This window comes from Etheostoma cragini, chromosome 19 (genome assembly GCF_013103735.1).
Source record: "Etheostoma cragini isolate CJK2018 chromosome 19, CSU_Ecrag_1.0, whole genome shotgun sequence".
In the NCBI taxonomy this organism is placed as follows: domain Eukaryota; kingdom Metazoa; phylum Chordata; class Actinopteri; order Perciformes; family Percidae; genus Etheostoma; species Etheostoma cragini.
Window position 1 is genome coordinate 10,170,911 of NC_048425.1, and position 17,484 is coordinate 10,188,394.

Here is a 17,484-nt window from a genome sequence, read left to right on the forward strand (position 1 = left end):
TAGAACACTAGACAGGCTCATTTGGCAGTGGGATTAATAAGACAGAGTTATCTAGCTGGCATTGCTAACAAGAAGGAAACTAAAAATGAGCGTTTAATAATAAGCACATTGTGGTCATTGCTTCGTACAACTTACAGACACCAAAGTACTTTTATTTTGTAAAACAAACTTTGCGGTTTATTCCGTGTATTTAAATATCGTCAGAGAGCCAGTTTTGTGGATTCATATAGGTTTTTCTGACTAATGGTTTGCTTGAGGAATTGCACACTCCTGCTCTATCTTTCTTTGCCTTGTCTCTTTTATTTAACAGAGAATTGGCATCAAAATGTTCAAATAGCCAACATCAAGAAACTCAAGGCAACAGCTGTGCTAAATGTCAGGAAAACGGGTCAGAGAGAGGTTCAGAGGTTCAGCTAGTTGGGCAGTTTGTAAACTCTGGCCAGGAAACAAGGATGAAGAATGCTTCACTCACCCAAAACAGCAACCTTTCAAGATTCTCTCAAGAAAAACATTTAACCTGCGTCGTTGTTCCAGTGTTCCATGGTATAGCATGTAAAGTTTCCATCTGGAGGTCCAAGATGTATCCCTCTGGGTTTGACATGTTTGAATGGAAGAAGTCAATAACAAAAATATAAATTCAAATCAACTGAATCCATGGGATCTTCTTCATGTGACACTGTATTTTAAAGGATAGAATGATTGTATGACAAAACATGCATAGAAAAAGTCTTAGTTCTTTGAGTTCAGCTCATGAAAATTGGGGGCAAAAACCAAAGTATTTATAATTTTGGTCAGTATATTTTTCCACTTACGTCTAGTGTTAAGTAGTAACCGACCCTTAAAAAAAGCCTGTCAGATTTCAGCATAACTCAATCCCCTGTCTTTATTTTGATAAAATTGACAGCCTCACTGTATATTGAAAATACTTATATGCCTGGGAAAGGAAACTAAACTTCTCTGCTCAGCCAAGCGCATCATGTGTATGCATTTGCCTCTGGAGGAGCGAAAAGCCTCCTTCTTGTTCTGATGAGAGCAATTACATTGCATCATTTCCACTTGTGACTCCCGTGTCTGAATGCTGCCTTTGATTGACTGATGCAAATCAGATTTTTTTTTTCTATTGTGTGTGTGATAAAGCACGGGATTACCTGTGTCCTTCCATGGATTCATTTGCCAATCAGTGCACTGGAACACACCCTGTCAGCTAAGTGTGAGTGGGATTCTTTGTGGGCTTCTGTCTCTCTCCCACCAGGCCTGTAGATGATGAGCTGCTGCTCTTGTGTTCAGACATGACCTGTCCCTTCACATCAGGCCTCTGTGATGGACACTGTCAGTTTGGCACGCTTGCATTTGTCCCTGACTCATAAATCCACACACACACACACACACACCTACACACACACAAATCACCTCTGGCTCACCAACAATCTCTTGTCTCTTTCTCTGTCACACACACGCACAGCCCCACCCAACTGATAATCACAGCTACTGTAAAAGTGAGATGAACTAAAGACAGACACTTTGGCTCTTGACACCTCAGATAAACTTAAAAATACACACAGACACACACAGAGAACAGAATCAAGGTTCATCTCCCATGTTTCAACCTGCCTTTCAAATCTGAAGATCATATCAGCGATCAGACAGTTAGGCACTTTATACACAAACATCACGGACATCACTGAATAAACATGCAATCGCACATATCTGGATACTTTCCCTCTTTTGATATGATGTAATGGCTCGGTTCTTAATACTGATGGATTGAAGCTGTATGTCCACTCTTCAGCTAATGGCTGATGATGGCTAATGGCTGATGATAGCACTTTTTATCTTCTGGCCGCTTGGTGCTTAAATTGTTTTACTTTTTTCTCTCCAGCGCCATCTAGGAGGAGGAGGAGGAGAGGGGGAAAGGGAGAAGTTGTTGCATCAACGCAGAAAGAAATCTGCCTTGTGACATTAGTGGAGGTGAGTTACAGTACGTGACTGTAAGGTTTGGTCCAAAGGGGACAGACTGATATTTAAAGAGACAACAGCCTTTTTCTGGTTAGGCTAGGTGAAAATCAGCTGGCTGTTAAACAGTTTGAACACTTGTATCAATTGTATCAGCACGTAGGCACAAAGGTTAAGGCCTTCTGAAGAGTACAATTATTTTTGCTGCCAGTAAATAGAACTGAAGTAGTTTAAGTGTCATTCAAATCACTATAAATACTGTATACCACCCTGAAATTTTGGGTTTTATCAGCTGAGGTCTGGAGACTTCTGGCACCTCAAAAGGGAACTGGAGTTGAATAGAATTTTGTTTGTATTGCTAACATTTTCTTAGTTATGTTTACCTTTCACAGAGTGTGCAATATATTTAAAATAAGATTCAGCTGTTTGTTTTTTTCAAATGAAGTCGCTTTAAAAATCTAAGACAACCACAGCTGCTTCATGGATAACATTTTAATTTGCATGGTGGCACAAAAGAAATTTAGGGTTACAGTAAATGAAGTTTAAAAATTTTAAAACTCTACCCCAACAACAAATACATCTAGAGGCTTGCTGTCATGTGAAAGACTATACAATACTATACAATAGAAGAGAAATCTCTGCATGTTGTAAATATCACCCCCTTGTGTCGTGACACACTTCACGTGTCAGCTGCTGCTCTGATCACATTTCCTCATCAAACACCCTCATGGCCTGAATGGTGGAGACATCAAGTTCAGGATCTAAATTGCAGCAGGTTCCCCCTGTCCTTAGTTTCTCAAGCTTCCCATTCGTTGACAGATATTAATAAAATGTTCCCTTTTTACCCAGGTTTTGTCAGCTGTTTGATGTGCCGCCTTGCTTCTCATTGGAAGACAAAGCAGCGAGGCTTTGAGCCTTTTGATGGCTCATGTATAACCCTGATGGATCCTTCCTCGTGGTGGAAAAAAAAAACGGTAATCAGTGCTCCAACATGATAGAAAGAGCCAGATTGGCAAAGAAGGAAGAGACAAGAGCTTTATCAAACAAACAAACAAACAAACAGGCGTGCTTGTTTCTGTCAGTGCAGTCTTCAGGCCTCGGGTTCCGAGGGCTGCGGTGCACAAATGTCAACAGGGTGGCTGCCATTTGAAGTGTGGGAAAAATGTGATGGGCGGATTGTCTCACATGTGCACGCACACACTACGCTTCTTTCACAGACAGTTTGAGAGGTGTCATAGAAGGAAGGATTCAAAAGGGGCAGGAGATGGATCTCTTCACACTCTTTTCTGTATGGCTGACATATAACATTTAGCAAGACGTATATTTTTTCACTTCCTCTGTCAGTCCATACCATTTCATTGGGGCTCACATGTTGCTGAAGTGCTCTGGCTTGTTAGGAATCGCCTAGGAGAGTGATGTCACTTTAAAGAGAGAGATTTATCAAGTAAAGGGCAGGGGTGGTATTTGTTGGGGGACGTTTATTTATTCAGAATTGTGAGTTGAGTTGACAATTTTCTCCAACACAGTGGGTGACGTTACCCCGGCTCTGTGATCTGATATCTCTTCATGAGTAACCCAGTGATCATCCTGGACGCTAGACCGGGTGGTTTACCCAGCTGGGTTTCAGCCTCTATCCTGCTTCCGTTGCAAATTTGCGGGTATCTATCAAAAACTCGCTTATCCACCTGGCGAACTATTGGCGGGTTTAACAAGATGACAATAGAGAAGCAACGGCCAGTGTGCTTCAATCTGCAGGACGTCATTTATGCCGCTGTCTGCAATGTACGTCACCCGGATTGTTGGCCAATCTTAAAAGATTGAGTTTGGTCTGGGGATAGCTGGTCTACCTGGACCCCCTAATGCCTGCGGACTCTGCGTCACTTCTCTGATCTCCCTTACTCTCTCTAACTGCCACACGTCTGTAGTGAGATGGTGTGTTTGCAACAATGAAATTCAAACATACTCATTATTGATAAAGGGAAACTTTCTCAAGTGTTTTTCTAGACAAGCCGCTTGATGCATGCTGTTGTCACTCACTGTGTAGTTTATTAATTGACAGAGACCACTTCTTTCAACAACTACATTTGTGTCATGTTGCACTTGATTACCAGGCTCTCTCTTAATGAATAGGTCAAATGCTTTATTATGATGTGGCTCCTTTTTAAAAACAAAAAACACATGAATGTTAATTGGAAAGGGGAAAGCTTTCCTCTTGTTGTTCGAAGAGGTGACTACTCAGACACAATGATCACACGGAATATTAAATACTATGCTACTACTAAATACACAATACTGCATACTAAGAGAAGAAAGAGACACTGAGGCAGAGCTGCATCACTGAACATCATTCAACGCCCACTATTTGTCTGACAACACCTCCTGTAACACTTTCATTAGAGAAATGAGACCAGCCATGAGTAAGATATTGTATGCTATAAAACAGCAATGCTGGACTTTATTGGATGATTAAAGCATCTTTAAAATTTTGACAAATGTTGAGATATATCTAACACAATTCTGCTTCATATTGGGACATTGCTCTGTTGTCATGCAGAAAACTCTGGCATTCGACATAGCAGCCATGTTATTTAACATGAGCTCAAATCAGCCTTCCTGACCTCATCAGGTTTAAAGGGGTGAGTCTCTCAGTTCATTAAGCTCATCAGGAAATGAGGGGGAAAAGCTGTGTGAGAAGGGACTAGACGGTGTGATATGGTGGCTTGAAAACCTCTCTCTCTCTCTCTCTCTCTCTCTCTCTGCCCTGATCCTGTCATCCGTGTGCACTCTTATCACAACTAAATCCCTTAGATTCCTGCAAGCATGTGCAGTATTCTTTTCGTGTGAAGAAATCCCCAAAAAGAGAACACCTTTGTAAATAAGTCTATGCGATTTTTTTTTATTCTCAGGAGTGTTTCTTGTTATTTATTAACTTGAAAGGCCTTTTCTATTGCAGAGTACCCCCCTGCTACTGCTTTAAATATAACATGAAAACCTGGCAAGAAGGACTTAAATTGTAGTAAATTAGTTGCAAACATTGCTGTAAAGGTGGTTAATGCCGTATTTAATTTATAGCCAATTAGTACTTTTTCAGTCAAGACGCGTGTGGACATGTGTCCAACAGGAACATGTGAAACACCCCAGTCAAATTCCTCACCAAATCAAGAAAGCTATGTTATATCCCTCCATGCTGAGTTGCTTTCCACTTTGTTTGAAGATTGATTTTAAGATGATATTGATCACATTTAAGACCCTGGCTCATCTGCCTCCTTCTACATTACTGTAGTGTGATTATGTATATATGAGTTTTAGCGCTCTATAAGGCCTGGCTGCTGAGAACCTCTGATAGATTTTTGAACATAAAATACATTTAGTTTATAAAATACAATGTTTTATTATAAATTAAACTACCCAACAATCTAATATAAAGAGTCCAGCTGCAATAATTAAACACACAACTGTTTGGACCATTTCCAATTTCTGAAATGTGTGGATTTTCTGCATGGAGTACTTTTAACACTATAAGTCCATTTTTCCTGATGATACTTACATACTTTTCCTTAAGTAAAATTTTCAGTGCAGGACTTTTATTTGTAACAGAATATTTGTACAATGTGGTATTAGTACTTCTACTTAAACTGCTCATATTATGCTTTTTGGCTTTTACCCATTCCTTTATTTTCCCTTTTCCCCTTTCCTTTATTTTGTTATATGTATTGAGATGTCTCACTCTGAAGCTAAAACAGAGAGCTCAACACACTGGGTGAAAAGAGGAGCTGCAGCTATGTGCAGTAAAACAAAAATAAGGTGTTTTTTGAAAATTAAACCATGTAAACCTGTGACATAAATATGAGCAGTTTAAAGGATCTGAATGCTTCTTCCGCCACTGATTATATTATACAAATACTGGAATGATAACATGACAAAAATACAGGAGCAACACGAAACATTTGTAGTCTGCATAAAATAGAGAAATATAAATGGATATAGAACAGAAGGCAAAAACACGTGCTACTGTATCAATAACACTGTGGGACTATCAGTAATTTCAGTCTGGGAAGATCAGTTTTCATAAACCCATTCCAGTCATTATAGGCTTTCTTTTTCCTTTAAGAGCAGGCAAAAATGAAACAAACCCTGCCCTTCATTTCACCCTTCCTATACATATTAGGATCAAACACAGTTGTCTAACAATGTTTGCTTAAATACTTCAAACATGTAAAAGACAAATATGAGAGAGAGTTGGGAAAAGAAAGAAACTGTGGTAAAACAAGAGCACGGCAATAACATTAGCTTTCACAAAACATCCCTGTGTGTTATCTAATTATAATTCAAGAGCATATACATTACTTTGTAGAAACAAGACACACTGGAACTCCTGTTGCAGTCACAGCCGTAATTGAATATAATACATTTCTCAGTGTATTTCATTATGAGAGCCATACTTTTTCATCCACATACGTGCAAACATAATAAGTGAACTACACAGAGACGTTCTGGGTCCAATTCATATGCTAAGTGGGGAAATGATGGTAAAGAAAAGGGTAATTAGAGAAGGAATAGAGGAAGAAGCTGGGGACATGTAGGGGAAATTAGAAAAGTGGAAGCATTGAAGTAAAGAGCTTAAGTTATTTTGGGAAGAGCCACACACACACACACACACACACATATATACACACACACACACACAGACACACACACACACACACAATAGCATCTCCGGGGTTGAGTCATAGACAGATGTTCTCTGCAAAGCAAATATCAGCACGCTCGGTGAGATTATTAATGAGGAGTCAAATGCTTTCTTTTTCTTTAAATAACCTACATCCCAACAACCAAACTGCCCTCTTCACATTTACCTAGATTACCATAAAATGAAAATTCCCACACAAAGTCACTCTCACAGGCAAACATGTACTTGCATTCAACAAGCAAGACCTGATGGAAATGCCAGTCTTGATCTGGCAATCTGGTGGAAAAAAATGAAGAAAAACGCCAGTCGTCTGTTGAAGTTCTGATAAGGCTGCCGTCCCTCTCCAGACAGGCCTGTTGGCGTTCTTTAGCTGCACCGAAGCATCAGCGCCGATAATGATATTCTCTCATGTTTCTTTATACATCAGGCCAGCCTGTCATTCTTCAGTTAATTTGTCTCAACTCACCTAAAATAGTTGCATTTTACCTTGCTGGGTAAATGTCAGTTTTTCTGCTTTTTTTGCCAATTACCCTCCTCTTAGTTACATTTCAGTTTAATAAATTACCTTTCAGTTGTCTTTTAAAGTTCAGAAGATTGTGTCGTTCTGTGACTATTCCGAGCATAAACTCAAATGAGTTTTTTTTTTTTTTTTTTTTTAATCCCTTGTGACCTCATTGGCTACATCATCTGTGTGAAAGGGGGCATGGGCAAGGTGAATGGTCACGTAAGGCTTGTATCACGTGGACGCGCCCCCAGCTTTGTTGTCATTAGAATTCATCATTGGGACAAGAGAAACTACGCACTATAGCTTTAACTCATAACAACAGACCAAATCAACCACATGTCACTTGATTTGCTAAACTTAACCCTTTTTATGATGAAGTCCTCCTTCATCCAACCCAAAATGCTCTGGTGGTAAAGTGGCGAAGTGGGGTAATTTAGGTCTCCAGTGGAATAAATATTGAAATTAATACAAGAAGTGCATTGTTAGCATGAGTACCGGCAGCCTCAGTGGATTAACAAACAAAGAAAATGGTACTTCACAGTTACAAGCACATAATCTACTCAGATTAAGTCTCCCTGTTGGGTCTGCTAACTTTATTAGTGTCAGATTTAGTTTTACCTAAATGTGTGTGAACTTCTCTTTGACACATGCACATAACCCAATGTTCCAATTCCTATTGCAGCCCAGAATCCTACAACTTAAATTCATATTGGACGATTCTGCACCTCAGCATTTACGTTCAATGGCAATGTTCAGTGTATATGCAGAACATAGTGTTTCCTTTTGCGATGCGGAAAGTAAGGGAGTGGAGGTTGGAATGATGGATGTGTGGCTCGTCCGAAGATGAGACAGGGGTGACTCCCTGATTATGATGTTGCTATTGAACCCCTTGCTACACTGTGGAAAGTCTCGATTTTGCCAGACCCTCCTCCAAAGCGGGGATGGGAGGAAAACGTGTTCTGGTTTACTGCCATTAAACTAATCAGAATTGTCTTGGGTAGCGCTAAGCACCGGAGAAAAGCCATGGTGCCGCAGCAAAATAGGCTTAGAAGGAACTTGTTTTGGTGGAAAATGTGTATGTTTAAATACTGTTAAAGGTGTGCAACAGAAAACTCAGATTGGACAGGTAGTCTAGCTAGCTGTCTGGATTTACCCTGCAGAGACCGGAGGAGCAGTTAACCCTAGTCCTCAGAAATCCACCAGAGCTTAGAATGCCAACACAAAGGAAGTGGAACATCAAGGATATAGACTACACCGTGGAAAGCCTGGGAAGTCCTCTTTTTCCTATCAGACGCTCACAGCTTCATTGGCAGCTTGCTTAGAATTATTTCAGATTCTGGAATAATATTCAGGGTATCAAAGAATACATCTTCCTGACATGAAAAAGCATGTCATATGTTAATTTCTGTTCATACTGTAGCTAACAAAGATACAATTGTAGAAATGATTTAAGTGTGTATTTGGCAAATGAGGATTGCCCTGGAGCAAAGCAAAGCAAGACATGGTCAACCAGTTTAATTTATTAACTCAAAAATAGCTATTATGCAGAGATTGTAGTTTTATTTAAAACAACACCAAACTTTTCATGGAGGTAAATAAAACAGTCCATCTATTTACTTTGTAAAGCGTCTTTAAGTGTTAAAAAAATACTATACACATAGATGCTATATACATAAAATGCATTATTATTTATTTGTTATATCATCTGGAATAATTTACTGAATATATTGTTACAAGAGGGGAACCTGTCGCCTTTCCCAGACATAAAGGTAATGCCAGACACAAAAATTATGTGAAAATGAAATTTCAATTTAGTCCAATTACCAGGTTAAGTTTCATTATCCTCAGCTCGTAATTGGCCTCACATGTTGGAAACTGGAAAACAGTTGGCGTAGAATATTTGCCTGATTGTTTTAGGAAAACTTCCTTTTTGCTACAGCAAGCCTCTTGATGGCCTAATGATTACCACCATTGGTATCGTGAATGCTAATGGAGAGATTGTGCACCCTGCCATGATACCAATTTTCAGGCGCTGTCATGCTTTGGTAAGTACCAATCCGATGGTGTGAAGCATATTACATTTTGTACATTATGTCTTGAAAATGGGCTTTAACGCGTTTTTTGGTAGTATTGGTACACAGAGGAATACAAAGCTCTACCCACAGAATGCTGTATGTTGCTTAGCAAAATAGTCTATTACACAGCATGTTTTTGGCTGGGTAATCTAAACACCCTGAGAAGCACCGTAGTTCTACATTATGTTCAGATGTCTCAAGAAGTTGGTTATAATTAGCTTTTACTAATTATAAGTGAGTTATTTACCAGTGCTTTTGCGTTATAGGCCCTCCTGTGAGGACTCTTCCTTCACCATTACAGTTGTTCTCAGTCTCAACAATTACCTGATATAATGTTTGTTTTTCTTTCACAAGACCCATATCCCTCTATCTCAACAGCTGGAGCACTTCTGTTAACCTTCCAGCAGACGATACTGGATTCGGCATCGCTTTTTTTCCTTCTGTTGTTGGGCAAAAATCAATTTATGAAAATTATAAAATAGTCTACACACAAGGAAATGCTCCCATGAACATACATTTCATTACTACGCATAATGTTTCTAGTGTCTAGGCTGTAGTCAACACCAACTTAATCAAGTCCAAGTTGAGATGAGATAAGATAAGGAAAAGAGAGATTTTATTGCCCCGAAGGAAATTTGTCTTAGACAAATAAACAATCTCTGCTGTTTAAAGAATCCAACACAAGATAGTGCGTGCATACATACTGCACATAAAGTACACAGGCACAGACTGTTGCATCACTCTGCATGGGCATGCTCACGTCTTGCATGCAGAGGCTGCCACTATCCAACAACTGCCCGATGTGCAACGCATCATTATGGTCGTCATGATATGTGCGGTAAGGGTAAGTCGCCTTATCAACATAAAATCCCGATAAAAGAAAAGTAAAAATGCATGTGTGTGTGTGTGTGTGTTTAAGATAAAAGCAGCATTTCAAAGTTATGCAGCCAAGATTAGGTCTAGACTGAGTCCAGAGCATTTGGGTCCTGTTTAGGACTATAATAGGCAATAGTGTTTTTCTAATGCTAATATAGTGATTAAGGTGTTAGGTTGGCTCTATGAATTAGAATGATCCATCGTCTTACATCAAACTAATGAACGCATAGAATGGAGGCAACAGTCTGTAGAACTGATCAGCAGCCAGGAATAAATTAATCAGTTCCCAACTGTAGAGTCCAACTAGACACAAAACGGGGAAATCACTTAAAACCTGAGAAAAGAATACTCAAGTCGTACTCAAGTACTAAAAATCCTGCATCAAGCTCTTCTTTGGGGGGGAGGTTTAAATTCATGAAAATGGAAATCCAAATATGGTCACCCTACTTTCTTTGCATGTGTGTATTTCATGAGCTTAGTTGTATGTCCTGCTTTCTTGCTTTCAGACTATTCTCCCAGTGAAGAGGGATTTTTGACAAACTCAAAGGGATCCTTGCAGCGCTCTGTCCCAACTAATACTTTTTTTCATTTCTTTCTAACATCCTCTCCCTCTTTTAAGCTATGAAATGGCTCTGGTTTTCTTGTAGCTCTCTTATGCCTCTTTTTATCATCTTCTGATGCATTTCTCCATTACTTTTTGAGTTTCATTCTGTGGTGCTCTCATGATCTCTATTTCTTTTATGACCTAAACTTCCTTAGTTCTGAGATTGCCTGCTTCCTTAATGGACTCCAAACTTTTCTGTTCTCATAGCCAAACTGTAGATAATATTACTCATTTTACTTTCTTAAGCCTGATTTTTTTCTATTTTCAGTACTGTACAGGATTCTATTAATCAGCACTTCATTTACATGTTCTTCGTTGAAACTCATTTACAAAACAATTAGGGGTTAAATATGCCGCACATTCTAGGTAACAATAGGAATCTACAACTATGCTAGTGGCTCTGTGAGGCTGTATTACAGCACAGCGGTACTTTGGGCTAAATTCTAATGTCAATCTGCAATTTGCTCACAACAAAAAGGCTAACATGCTAATGTTTAACAGGTTTAATGTTTACCACATCCACCCTCTTAGTTTCGGCAAAAAAAAAAATTGTCATTCTTCTTTTGATTGCTCAAGGGTTAAAGGTGTGTACGTATGATGTATTCCCAAATCTGTCAGAATAACCAGAATAAAAGAAATAGAATGAATAAATCTCAAGATGTTTCTATTTGTCTGTCAGCCCGCAATTGACACAACCAATTAAGTAACAATTTAGAAACAAAGCAATGATAGTAGGGATTGTGTTTGATGTAATTCCAACACCAATCACAATGTTTACACTGGAAGAATAATGGTGTTAGACATTTCCTTGATGCTAGACATGATTTATGGCCACAACCAACAATCACTGCCAGTTCCCGCTGTAACAGAGCTCCATAGCCTCGTATATCCATGTGCTAAGTAAAAGGAAGGCCAAATGTAACCAATTTATGCAGACCTCCCAGCTCTTACAGTAAGAATCTTACACACAGGTTCATTTGAAGGTATGAAAGTCCAAAATGTTCCCTCTTGTGTTGGCAGAACACCTTTTGAGATTTGACCCGTCTTTCTTTCAAGTACTTTATGTTGGTTGTCAAGGGCATCTGGAGCAATGACAAAGAGTGGCCTTGGTGTGTTTGTGCATCTGCCCCGCAATGCAGAACGTAAAATCCCTACTCAGCTAATACAGCGGTCTCGCTTAATCATTACTTTACCCTTTATGCATGTATGTCCTTTTGTTAAATTAAGGGCAATATAAACACTTGTAATCAGATTTTTTGTATTGTCATTATCTCATCCTTGTCACTATCAATCTGCACATAGACTGTAGAACTGTTCAAAACATTTCTCTATATATGGCCAAAGGAATATCTAATAGGACCATATGGTTTTTATTACAAAAGCTGGCCAATTAACGTCTGCTTTAAAAACGTATCCCTTAATGTGGTGCAGCATCCTCAGACCAAGCTTCTTGCAGTTTGCCCTTTATCCTCATAGACAAGGGTAAAATGAGGGCAGAAATATTACAGAAAAACTGTCCATCTGTCATAATTTTTAGTTTTATTGTTTTGCTGATCTTTGCTTTATACAACCTCTCTTTCTCGCTCTCCCTCTCCACCTCTTTCTATCTCTTTCCATCTATCTCCTGTCTGCAATGTGAGTGCCATAGTTAGTGGATCACAGTGAAATGCCAGCTGTCAGAGTGACAGACGCAGTGTCACCTCTGTGCAGTCACGTCACTGAGGCGACAAGCCATCAACATGTGCATGGGTGTATACCTGGAGGGAGGGAGAGAGAGAACATTTGTATTACTATACTTGAGACGACAAGCTAGTAGTGTCATATGAGTTGGGATGAAATTAAAGCTATAAGGATTCAACTTGCACCTTGTAGTGATATGTATGCACAGTATATGCACATACAATAGCTGAGAGTGTTGGAAGGAAAGGTCATAGGGAGGAGAACAATTTAGGGCAGCAGCATTGCTGGAGTAATTTAAAAAAAACAAGAGAAAAGAGTGATAAGACCAAATGGAGTAAGAGCGAGAAATGGAAAGCATTGGAAGGAAGACTGAAAGAGAAAAACAGTGGGTGAACAAGACAAAAAAAAGACATTCAGAACACAAGGTCAAAAGACCATACCAAAAGAACAAGAGCTGGAAAAAATGAAAGAAATGCTATGTACTTTTGAAAAGCTAACCGCAAGGGCAGAGTTAAGGGATTAGAGTGACTAAGTGTGAACAGGAGATAGTGACAATGAAGTACATGGATTAAAAACTGGAGGACAAGGGAGGATAGTTGGTGGGATTTGTGATGGTTGAGGAAGGAGCATGAGCGACTGACCAACAGAAACATTAGAAGGAGCTTCCTTAGCCATCCTGGGTTTAACACATGTTCCCCCTGTGCTTTGTCCTGGGTCACAGCGTGTCTTAAGATGGTATGAAGAATAGATGGAAAAAATCGGAATGTTCCAAGTTTCCAGCTACAACACAAATGGAAGGGGTCTGTCTGTCCTTTGATTTTCTTGACAACCGTTCATCCGATTGAATTGGTGGGTGTGTCGGGACAAAGTGTTTCAATACATGTATGCATAATACACTTGCACTAAAATAATCTAAATCTTGCGCCACTGGTTTTAATTTTTTCAATTCTTCTTTGGTCATTTTAATGTCTAAATCAGGAGTCTTCAATGTTTCTTAGGCCAAGGATACCTTAACTGGAAGACAGACAGATTAGGGACCCCTGCTACACAATTTGTTTAAAATTAGTTGCATGTGAAACTGGACCTACAATGACATATAGGGTGGCCTAAAGCCTTGATAGTCTACATACCTTTTTGGTGCAGAGAATACTATGCTATTGAATGAGAATTGTTGGCATGATTTAATAAATCATGTTGTAATGTTACACATGCTTGTGGCGCAGTGAATCCTTATATACTGTATCCGTGGATGACTACCTTACCTATAGGCTGGTAAACCTATCATTAATGTTTTTTTCACAGCTGATTTATGTTGTCTAATAAATTGTTGGATTCATGTTAAGACATTTTAAATAAAAAAAAAATGTTTTCAAAACATTTAGGGGGCCGTGTTTAAAAAAGAATCTCTTTATCTTGGATTTGGGGTGTTATTTTGTGTCTCTGGTGCTTCCACACGCAATAACTACTTCCATGTCCCCCTGCAGTAACTCTGTAGGCCAAAAAGATGGTGGGTACGGGAACTCACCATTAGCAGGGCTCAATCCGAGGGGCGGGACAAACGGTTGTCTTTCAAATTCCCTCTGCATGCAACTTGACAGTGCTACAACTAACCAGAGCAACGTTAATTGATAGATTAAACCTTAGCCGTATCTGGTCAGCAAAACTCTGAACACATCTATCTTTTTTTTAAGGATGACTTCAGTGCCTAACTCCAAGTCTTCCAGTGTCACGGCCAAATCCGATTCTAAAGATTGCCAGCAGCAGCAGCAGCCATCTTCTTTGTTGTCAAGTAGCAGGGAGTTCACGCAGAACCGTCGCAACTCTGCCGTCTTCATGTCGAGCATGGCAACCGCCTTAGTACACGATACGATCGGCCTGACCAGAATTAGGTTTTTCCAGCTCGCAAGGCAATGGAGAGTTGCTAGACTGACCATTCTAATACAACTTTGTTGTTTCCTAAAATAAATAAGCAACAGTTTCATATGTGATGAAGTATTCATGAAGACATTTTGTCCCTTTGCATAGCAATCATTTAGCCTGACAATATTGGATTTACTCATGGAACAAGAAGCCAATTTATCCAGCAGCTATTTCAAAATAAAGTTCCTCCAGAGTCCATGCTATGTGTTAGCCTAATAGTTTTGAATGACATTATGCCCGATCTGGGAAATCATTTCTGGGGCCAGCACCATGAGAATGGTATCAAATCAATTTTGTTCAGGTAGTGCATAAATAATGACAGCGCTCATGGTAAGAATGGCTGGTCCCACTGTGAAAATCTGGCAATTGATTTCCATAATGATAAAAAATAAATAACCAGTGTAACCTTTTGAGTAACGTCTTAGTATTACAAGACACCCACTGTGGCGACTGTCTACTTGGGATTAAAATCTTGAACAAAAACTCGACTTATACTTTTCTTTCAGCTGTCAAGTGGCATTTGGCTTAGTCATGAGCGCCAATCACTCCTGGGGTACCTGACCTGGCCCTCCATGAATACTAATGACCACAAAATGATAGGGCTGCAAGTCCCTTTCTTAACAACCCAACAGAAGGGTAGAGTAGATATGAAAATAAGGACGACAGACAAGTCAACAGAATGCCCCGACACCTCTCTGTGGTGTCAGACGACAACACTTTCCCCTGTGGTCTGGGAGAAAACCAAATGGCTGTTATTTACCTGGGGAATGCTGAGGTGCAGATAAGTGCAAAATGAAGAGGAGGGTGGGAAGGAAGACAGAGACTCAGAGAAAGTGAGAGATAATGATGAGTTTTTTTTGTTTGTTTTTTTTTAGACCCAAGAAGCCAATGAGTCATCCAATTGTGTGTCCTGACTCACTGCAGCCTGGATACATCCACAGCCTCTGGACATCTTTGGTCACCGTGGTTACAGGGCACACGAGTTACAGCATGCTGGAGAAGGAAGTAGGGTGGAAACTCATATGTCCATATTTACATGTATGTTATACTTCCACAAATGTAAGACACTGAGGCGCGCAGAGGAATATGTAGGGTTGCCTGGAAGCAGAAGCAGCGTTTATAATTGCTCTGCGGTTGGCTGTTATTTCAGTCTCCAGCCGGCGGGGAGATGCGTTGTCACTATTGACAGACAGACTCTGAACGACAGCTCTGCCTTCCCCTCCCTTTGTCTTTCTTTTATCTCCCCTTCTCTCTCTCTCCCTCTCTCTTCTGCCATCGGTCAGCATCTCCATCTCGCTCTGTGTGTTCCAGGGCCTTATAATGAAATTCATTACTGTTACAGATAGGAGAGTAACACCCGTTTAGAGATCTGTGTAGAAAATCAATCACAGGCTGGTTCAGTGTGAGGAAAGTTCACTGAGGTTTCTCTCCCTGTGTGTAGTTGTGGTTGGTGTCTGTGGCCTCTTCAGCTTTGGCACTGGCTGTTATCAGAAGAGGGATTTCTTGCATTGGCAAGATGATACTTTCTTTGACCTTGGGTGCCTGTGGTATGTGTGCGCACAAATAAATAGAGTTTTAGGGGAACTATTTGATTCAAGAGAACGAGGCCTGGTATTCAGGTTGAGTGGCACCACATACATTGATTTCTGATGAAAATAGGAAAAAAAGCAGCTGCAAGGTTATGGCCTCACTCCTGAAAATAAAACGAGAGAGGGAGATTTAACTCGATGAATCATTTTTTAATAAGCCAAAGGGAACTGACGATGACAGAAACATTGCCTCGTATGTCAAGTAATTCAGTCCTTCTTAAAAATGTCATGTCAACAGTAATGTACCTTTTGTGTTCTTCTTCTTGAATCCTATAAGCTTGTGATTCATCTTGTAGATGGTTGGTTCAACTCAAGGCTGAAAGGGATGAAATGATTACGTATCTTTCGGGTCTCTGTGAAAGCTGGCAGCCACATGCCCACTCTGCATAGCCTTGAGCTTTAAATTAGGCTCTACATTATGACCACAGGACCATGTTTATATAGGACTATGCTGTGTTTGCTTCTACCCTGACAGTTTGGAGTTTCAGTAAATGTTGAAGTTTCAAATGTAGCATTCACAATGCATCTGTGTCTGTTTCTCACAGACAACTATTGTCTAAGTAACATATCTACCTTAGAAATAAGGTTATGTGTTAAGGAATAAAATGAATTAATTAAATTTTAGTTGGAATCAAGCTGAATGTGTGTGACATCTTGATATTTGCAGCAGACCAAAGTCCTGTTGTCACTTCCGCCATTACATAAAGGTCTAAATATATAGGACATAGTAATAAAAAGCAGACTGCATGCACTTCTCAAGTGACGCTCATACACCACATCCTCATACGATCCGTGTAACAAAAATGTAATTATCTGGCCATGTGCATGAGGGTCCTTTGAGCTTCAAATTATGTTTGCACTTGTGTAAAATAGTTCATCCTACGCACACACCCAATAGACAACCACGTATAAGACTGCTTAGTGTGTCCTTGACTCTTTTGCAGTATATTGTCCCTCTACATTGGGTGTAAACAATGCACCGCTTGTCTAAAATCCTCTACAAATATCATATCAGTTTAAATTCAAAAGAAACGTTTGAGAACTCTTGATTCAACGACCCGCTTTGAATGTTATAAATCGATTAAAGTGTAATCTGGAGCATAGGTTTGAGATGGTATGGCCCGAATGTACCTCTTAACTGGCTCAGTAGTAACTGCTGCAGTGCCTGTTTTGGAGTGCCAGCGGCTTCGGTTCATCTAGAGATTCGGCGTGTCCCCTTTTTTTTATCTAGCCGCCACACATCCAGATAGCCATGTGACCTGGGCAGGGGAGAAATATGCGCAGCCTCCGGCGAACCATACAACGGGCTGGAAAGCACAAGAGACTGGACATTCATCTAACATGTGTTTGTTCATGATTTATTTCATCATTTGCATGTACAGTAGGGTAGAAAGCCACCAGTTTGGGGCAGATAATCACACTGCAAAGACATGTTTGGGCAACCCGTCTCATTCCCAGCCTAGTCAGCGGCTCTCTGCGTCAGATACTGAAGAAACAGGCCCCTCTTAGCGTCTGTATCCTCGACCGCAGCACTGTAAGGGAGGGAGACACACGTAAGCATACACACACACACACACACACACACACACACA